Genomic DNA, 9,038 nt, shown 5'->3' with positions numbered 1-9,038 from the left:
AATCAACGCCAGGGACCAACTTTTGGGCTGAATATCTCCAGATCGACCACTCCCAGAGCCCTATTCTAAATTCATCAACGGACTCCCAAACCTGCACGTTCATGCAGATGACCCCTGGGGCTGACAGATGCCATCCAGTAGCCACCGAGGGTGGGGGGGAAGTCCCATGAGGGTCAATGACCCCTGGATTGGGCAAACCTGAAAACTGGGGAGTCACCAAAGTCTGCCAGGGACAGATAAAAGGCAGTGAAAAGTGACCCTCAGGGGCGCCGTCTTGATCTCCAACTCAACCAGACCTGTCCAGCCAGAAGGACCAGCCGGCGACCCCCTTCTGGAGGATTATACCACGCTGAAAGAAGCCTCGACTGGCCATCGACAGCAGACTCCAGCACTTGTAGGATAGGTATACCTGACTCTGTAGCTTGCTACTGTGTGTGTGTATGTGTGTGCATGTGTGTATGTGTGGGGACCAGCCTCAAGGTTTATGATTTAAGTCATTACAGTGTTTCAATCCGCCTAATAAACCAGAATTTTAAGGATCCCGAGTTGGACATTTGTAGCCAACAAGGTCAGTGGCTGGCCTTGTGTGGCCAGGGTTGGAGGCAATGCAGCCATGCCAGGCAGGTGAGACCAAGCCTAGATGGCTAAGCCAAGCCAAAGCCTGTCCAGGTTGGCTGTGGGCGAGGCCCGTTTGGGGTGGGCAGCGAGCGCGTTCCCTGCGTGCTCAGTCCGTGGGACATGGCAGCTGGTGCGTCTCCTTTTTCAGACAGACGTTTCTCAATCTGGGCCGGTGTCAGGCAGGCTGTGGAAGGCAAGGCATGTGGAAACTGAGGAGCCCTGGCCTGGCAGGACAGGCGTATGGTCTTGGCAGTGAGTGGGGCCTGCGGGGAAGGTTGAGGCGGGGTTGTAAGGACAGAGGCAGGAGGCCCAGCCGCAGCCCTGGGTGGGGTGGGGTGGGCCAGCCAGTGAGGCATGTGACCTGGCCTTCCTGGGGCTGGTGCATGTGGCGGGTGGTGGTTGGGCAAGAGCAGGACACAGCTGGCAGGTGCAAGTGCCAAAGAGCCAAAAGGGCCTGCTGCCTGCCTGGGAGGTGCTTCCCCTGCCAAATTTGTCTCTGTCTCCCTGGCTTGCCACTAGGCTGCCGAAGCCCGGGATTAATATAGGGACTGTTACTTTTTCAATCTAATGCTCTCCTAAATGAGCTACTTTGGCTGGTATGGAGCTGGTGGGCAGTGCTCGCTGTGGCGTTTGTCCTGAAACCCTCAGACCAAGTTGGAAGGACTGAAGGGCATTGGGCAAGTTATTCTCAGGTGGCTTTTACAGTTGCACTTGAATGAACCCCTCTCTTTGGCACTTGCAAAGGGAAGTTATTTCTGTGGCCTCTGCAGACAGCATCTTAATGACAGGTGAAGTAGGCCTTTGTAAGTAGCCCCAACGTGTCACTGATCCGTCTATGAAACAGCGAAAGCATAGTAGCAGCCTGTGCAGGAGAACATGATTTGAGTTATAGCAGGCACTGTTCTGAGACATTGTAATTCTCTTTTTGTCTTTTTGAGTTATGAATCGGGATTGGGTCCCATTGGTAAATCAGGCTTTGTGTGGGTGTTTTATAATATCTTATAGCTCTTTTTTAATAAGCTTTCACCCGCTGCCTGTGATCACCACCTGAAGTACGTCTTCTTATGCCTGGATCCAGAGTCTTGTGGGGCATGATTCCCAGATTGCGTGCCATATGTGACACTGTGTGGCCAGGGCAGGAAGCAAGTTGTGTAGCACAGTTTCTCCTGTGGTCATTCTGGGGTCTGCACTACACCCTGAGCTGCACTTCACTGGACCCATGCCTTTTCCATTTGCTCTGGGATCTGTGCTGGAGACAGAGCTTTTCCCAGACTGCCTGAAACAGATGCCAGATCCAGTGTGCAGGGGGAAGGAGCCCTGTGTTTGATCTGAAGCTGGATCCCTCTGGTGACCCTGCCATTAGTAGAATGAATAACCACCACCTATATGGAAGGCTTAATGAACTGGAGAATGTGTGGGTGTGACTTAAAAACATACCTTTTTAACTTAGAGAGCAGCCCCTGACACTAATCAGGATGAAGATCAGGGATGTGGTAATATTTGACTCCTGATCAGGAGATGCTCCAGATGTAATCTTAGTCCACTCTGTGTGACCAGTTGTAGCCTCATAAGGGCTGTCTACATTTTTTTTTTTTGTTGTTGAAACATTGCACAAAATTTGCACTGTTAGATTTTGGACTCAGATCACCAGATTCAGATTACCAAGTACTGGTGGTGCTGCAATGGGAAAGGTGCTCCAGACCCACATGGCAATGCTGCTTTTGTAGGGACAGTGAGAACAAGATCTGGCTTCTCTTTCTTTCCTGAGGTCAGTCTCCAGGCAGGTGTAAAGGGAGATTCCCCCACTCTCATGTAGTAGCTTGTGTGCCTCAGCCTGCAATTTGTAATTTTTTTGTATCTGGTCCAGAAGTGTCAGGAGAAACTCCCAGTATGTCCTACAAAAAGCTGAAAGCATCCCAGTATCCGCAGGATTTGGCACAACTTTATTGGAAGACAGGCTCACCAGTGCACATACCAATTCCCAGTAGTGTTCCTGTGCCCTGCTCCAACCCATGCTCTTAAAAGGCAAAGATAATTTAAGTTGACTTGAGGCAAGATGGGTTTAGGTTTCCTTCCACTTGTCTCTTCTCCATCTGCAGTCTTGTCTTCTGTATCACCCAACTGTATCACCCCAAGGCCCACTGCACCAGGATCCCCTCCCCTCTGGAGCTCTGCAACAGTTATGAACCTCTTGGAGCCCCAGTAGAGCTTGCAGAACTGCCAGCTCCTTCAGGCAAGGGAGGACCACTCACAGCTACCACCTCTGCTCTCTCTAAGGCCACACGTAGAGTGGTTGTTGTGGGAGACTCCCTCCTGAGGGGGACTGAAGGTGTGATCTGCCCTGACCCCTTAGTCCAGGAGGTCTGCTGCCTCCCAGGAGCCCGTATCTGGGACGTAGTGGACAGAATCCCGAAGCTCATCCAGCCCACCAACCATTACCCTATGCTCCTTATCCATGTGTGCACGAATGACATGGCTCGGAGCAATCCCAGCCAGGTCATGAGAAGCTACAGGGCTTTGGGAGTGGGGCTTAAGGGGTTGTGGGCACAGGTGGTGTTTTCCTCGATCCTCCCGGTTTTGGGTTATATGCCGAGGAGGGAGAGAAGGCTTGAGGTAGTCAACCAAAGGCTGTGGCACTGGTGTCATTGTGAAGGCTTCGGCTTCGGCTTCCATGATCACAGTCCGCTCTTTGCTCACCCTACTCAACATGGTATGGGATGGCCAGAGTGAGGGAGAATTGTTACTCTACATCACTGTAGACCATGTAAAGGAACACCTTGAGAGGCTGGATACCTTCAAGTTAGCTGGCCTGGACAGTTTACACCCAAGGGTACTGGCAGGCATCATAGCTCAGCCCCTAGCACGGATCTTTGAGAACTCGTGGTGGTCAAGTGAAGTGCCCAAAGATTGGAAGAAGGCCAATGTGGTGCCTATCTTCAAGGAAGGGAGGAAAGTAGATCCGGGGAACTACAGGCCCATCAGCCTGACCTCTATCATGGGGAAGATCTTGGAAGAAATTATCAAAGAGACCATTTTTGACAAATTGGCTGATGGCAACATCCTGAGAGAGAGACAGCAAGCACCTACTCTGGACTCTTTTAAGAAACATTTGGACATCTATCTTACTGGGATCCTTTGACCCTAGCTGACTTCCATCCCCTGGGGCAGGGGGCTGGACTCGATGATCTTCCAAAGTCCCTTCCAGCCCTAATGTCTATGAAATCTATGAAACTGCATGCCTGCTTTGTGGCCTTCCCCTAGAGCTATATAGGCATGTCTTATTCTTTTATTTGTGCCTCCACCTGGGCCTGTGAACCTATTCTGCTTCCAAACTGAGGATCAACTGCTGCTTCTCACACACAGCTTGACACTATCTGCATCCTGACAGAAAAACAGTTATTGCCCCTGTAGAAGTAGATCTAGGACAGAAGCAGCAAGGACAAAGTTGGCGTGTCTGCACAAGATGCTTAATACACACAAATCTAATTCAACTTTGCATTAGCGTGGTGGGTAAAGCCTGTGCTAATGCATTAATACACAGTAGTATTACAAAGATGAACATGAGTCATCAGTGTGATGAAGCAATCAGTAAAGCTAACCACACTTTATCATGCATTAGCAGGTACATGACAAAGAGGTCCAGAGAGATAATACTTCCCCTCTATGTGGCATTGGTCAGGCCGCTGTTGGAGTACTGAATCCAGTTTTGGGTGCCACACTTCAAGAGGGATGTGGACAACCTCGAGAGGGTCCAGAGGAGGGCCACTAGTATGGTTAGGGGCCTGCAGGCAAAGCCCTATGAGGAGAGATTGAGGCCCCTGGATCTCTTCAGCCTCTGGAAGAGAAGGCTGAGAGGTGATCTTGTGGCTGCCTACAAATTCGTGGAGGGGGCAACAAGGAATAGGAGATGCGCTGTTTACCAGGGCACCCCTTGGAGTAACTAGGAACAATGGCCACAAACTGACAGAGAGCAGATTTAGGTTAGACACCAGGAAGAACTTCTTTACAGTAAGGGTTGCCAGAATCTGGAATGGACTTCCAAGGGAAGTGGGGCTCTCTCCTACCTTGGGGGTCTTTAAGAGGAGGCTAGACATGCACCTGGCTGGGGTCATCTGACCCCAGCGCTCTTTCCTGCCCAGGGCAGGGGGCTGGACTCAATGATCTGCTGAGGTCCCTTCCAACCCAAACATCTATGAATCTATGAAAAACCATTCATCTCCACTAATGCACAGTAGTGCCTATTATGGCAATTAAGTTAGTACCTGTCATTAAAGGTACTAAACTTTATGTGCCATAATTACGGTTTGTTAATGCATGTGTAGCCACACCAGTGTAGACTAGCTGCCATAAAATGAGGACTCCAGCTCTTGAGTGTATTCAGGGGGGGGGAAGTGGAGTTTTCCCTCTGGGAGAACTCAGCCTACAATATACACATGAGCATGACAGGGGTTCTGGAGGTGTTTGCCACCTTCCTGAAAACAAACATGCCACCAAAAACAAGGAAGTGCCAAGGGTATTTAGTGGACTGGAAAGGGGAAAAAATCAAAACAAAAAAACTATACACTAGTCAGAGCCCAGCAGGCAAGAACAAGAAGCAATCCTAGAAAGACCTACAGAGCCGCCTGCACCTGTATCATTAACTTGTATCACTGTCTAACAGCTGCAACAAAGATCCTCCCATCCACTCAGTTCTGTAACAGCCTCTTCTGAATGTTTTGATACAAGACTTTCTTTAAACAGAACTAATATAGACACTGTGGCTGCTTACAGACATGAAAACAAAACCAAACAAAAGAGTGCTTTACTTTCAGCTTGGTGTGCCCCTGCAGAGTACAGCACATGCCCAGAAAAGGTGTTGCATTAGACCCAGCTTGCCCAATGTCTGTATAGATGGCATGCTTCAGCAGTGCTTTCAATAGCAAATTGAATCAGCTTTAGATAAAAGCACTGAAAAGTCCCACTGAAGCACCTGATCTATACTAGTGGTTCTCAACCTTTTGCACTTTACGTCCCATCTATGTAAGGTTAAAAAATCCTGGTTCCACTGGTTGATGAGGGGGTGGAGGCCAGCAGCCGATCGAAGCGCGCAAAAGTGAAACTGGAAGTCCCCCCTTGATGCTTCTGGTTTTGCTACTGTGACCCGAGTCCCACCCGGAAGATCTTTGCGTCTCACAGGTGAGAAACCCTGATCTATACACATGATGGGGAGCCAGGTGAAACAAATGCACTTATTCTGGCAATAAAGCATTTTTTTGTGTGTGTGGGGGGGGAGGGGTGGGGGCGTTCACATCTGTCAGTAGCTTGTGTGCCCGTAGCTTACCCCAGAGCAATCTTTTACTTCGACTATAGCCAATCTGCAGCACATGTGCCACAAGTGGCATGGACAGCCAGCATGGAGCACGCAGCAGATCAAAAAGGGGTCAGGGAATACAGCAGGGAGGCAGGGAGCAGAAAGGAGTTCAGCAAATTGGACAGAATCGAGTGGCATTTGGGAAGGGTGCGGGCCTTACTTCGTATCACACATCCAAAAATGGTTGCCCCTCACTGATGTACTGAATGCAAACAAACTGTTGTGCTCAGTCCAAACAAACTAGGGGCCGTGCTTGTCTTGACCTGCTGGGAAGACTTGGTGAAGAAAGTACTAGTTAGTAGATGGCAATTTGGGCAGCAGTGACCACAAGGTGATCGAGTTCAGGATCCTGAGGAAAGGAATGAAGGAGAGCAGCAGAGTAAGGACCCTGGACTTCAGAAAAGCAGATTTTGACTCCCTCAGGGAACTCATTGGCAGGATCCCCTGGGAGTAGGGTTACCATACATCTGGGTGTTCCCAGACATTTCTTTTTGGACCCTCCAATCTCTAGTCAAGCAGTTTTTTATCATCTGAACCAGTGTCCAGGAGTTTGCTCTGCTATGCTGGCCGGAGCAGGGGTAGTGCGATTGGAGGCAGTGGGCATATGTGCGTCTGTGCACGCACATGCACGTTGCCATCATGCATCCAGGCAGGGTGGTGGGAACAGCTTCAGCAGCTTGATGCAGGTAAGTCTGAGGGAGGCCAGGGGTTGGAAAGCTAGGGTTTGGGGACTGCCCAGGAGGCTGTGGGGATGGGTGTGTGGCAGGGGTGTGTGGAGGGGATGGGTATGCAAGGGGCACTAGGAGAAACTGCCTGGGTGCTGGGGCTGTGGCAGGACAAGCTCCTTCCCTCTCCAGTGTGGGAAAGGGGATGGGGGGGGGCCCTTTGAGGGCAGCAAGGAGCTCTGTGGCTGGACTGGGCACTTGGGCCAGACCAGCTAGAAGATGCTTCCCGGAGTGGGGTGTAGTCAGGCCACCTAGCACGGTGCAGGAACCCTAGCCCAGGGTGGGGGGTGCTATAGGTATCCCCTCTTCCCTCTTACTCACAATGGGGCTGGACTCACTCTGTTGCTGCCGGCACAAATTGGAGCAACCATGCTCTGGCTTGGTTGGGATGGGGGCAGCTGGGGGCCCCCTCTGACAGGGCTGGGGGGAGCATAGGGCTGCAGGTCAGGAGTGCAGGGCACCAGCATGGCTCAGGGGGAGCAAAGGGGTGGAGGCAGGGACTGTGGCTCCAGAGTGAGGGGCACCAGCAGAGCCAGGGATCTGTGAGGGTCAGCAGCAGGAACTGGGGGGCTGCGGGGTGGAACTGAGGGGTACCAGCATAGCCTGGGGGGTAAGGGGCACCCAAAAGGCCAGGGGTCTGTGGTTCAGGAGTGAGCAGCAGCAGCAGGGATGGGGGGCTGCAGTTTGAGAGTGAGGGACAGTAGCAGGGCCAGGGGGTTGCGGGTGGGAAGTGAGGTGTGTCCCTTCCCTCCCTACCCCGATAGGCACCCTAATTTTTGAAACTGGAAATGTGGTAACCCTACCTGGGAGGCCAGTCTGAAGGGAAGAGGAGTCCAGGAGAGCTGGCTGTACTTTAAAGAAGCTTTACTGGGAGTGCAGGAACAAACCATCCCGATGCACAGATAGACTAGCAAGTATGGCAGAAGACCAGCTTGGCTTGGCAGGGAACTCTTCAGTAAACTAAATCACAAAAAGGAAGCTTATAAGAAGTGGAAACTTGGACAAGCTATTAGGGAGGAGTATAAAAGTACTGCTCAGGCATGCAGAAATGTAATCAGGAAGGTCAAAGCACAACTGGAGTTGCAGCTAGCAAGGGACATGAAGGGTAACAAGGGTTTCTACAAGTATGTCAGTAGCAAGAGGAGGATCAGGGGAAGTGTGGGTCCCTTACTGAATTTGGGAGGCAAACTAGTGAGAGAGGATGCATAAAAGACTGAAGTACTCAGTGCCTTTTTCACCTCAGTCTTCAAGGCAAGGTGAGCTCCCAGACTACTGCATTGGGCAGCACAGTTTGGGGAGGAGGTGAGCAGCCAACAGTGGCAAATGAACAGGTTAGGGACTGTAAAGGAACTCCATCCCAGCGTCCTGCCTTAGGGGTTTGTTTTTTTTCTCTTTGTCTCGGTCTTCTCACCTGTCCATCAATCTGGTTGCCCGGGGTTATGGCGTATGTGATCTCAGGTAGGAGGATGGAGACCTAGCCTCCATTGTTTTGAGCTCTGGCCTCATGACCTGGGGGCAGGGGCTTGAGTCCCCATCAAGGTGTGTTGCTTTTCAAATTGGTTGGTCAGCATCAAACAACACATGCCCCTGATTGGGTCTAGAAGGCAAGGTCAGGAGAGCTATTTAAGGGAGAGGCTCTCCAGGTCCCATATTGGGGCCTGTACACAGCAACTCGAACCTCTGCAACTCTTACTCTCTTCTAGGATCCTGAAGCGAGTAAATTACAAGAAGTGTAACTAGAAAGGTAGTTTACAGTAATTTAGAAGTGTATTAAATGGCTATCAGGCCAGTTCTGTTTGCTCAGGGTATTCTTTTGATACTTCTCCAACTTGTACCCCTCCCCAAGCCTATCCTCTCTACCCAATAAAGATATCTGCTATAACAAGCTTGAGAAGGATTGGGCACGCCTTTTATTCCCTTGGCTCAGCTGGCCTGTGTAGCCTGTGGGGCACAGGGTGTGAGGAACAACCAGACCTCAGGTGGTGGTGGCAATTACCCCAGGTTTGCAGGTGTGCTCCAGGAAGGGGGGTGACCAGTCATAGGTCACCCCAGAGGACACAGAGCTTGGTAGGTAGCCAGGCACAGTGAGGCGAGAGGCTCAGTGCAGGAGCATGCCCTACTGGCCTGCCACAGGGACCATTTAGAAAAGCTGGACATACAAGTCCATGGGGCCAGATGGGATACACCCAAGGGTGCTGAGGGAGTTGGCTGATGTGACCACAGAGCCGCTGGCCATCATCTTTGAAAACTTGTGGCAATCAGGAGAGGTCGCACAGGATTGGAAAAGGGCAAGTATAGTGCCCATATTTAAGAAAGGGAAAAAGGAGGACCCAGGGAACTACAGA

The sequence above is a fragment of the Alligator mississippiensis genome, chromosome 10 (assembly GCF_030867095.1).
Source record: "Alligator mississippiensis isolate rAllMis1 chromosome 10, rAllMis1, whole genome shotgun sequence".
NCBI lineage: Eukaryota > Metazoa > Chordata > Crocodylia > Alligatoridae > Alligator > Alligator mississippiensis.
Note: the sequence above shows the minus strand (reverse complement) of the source record.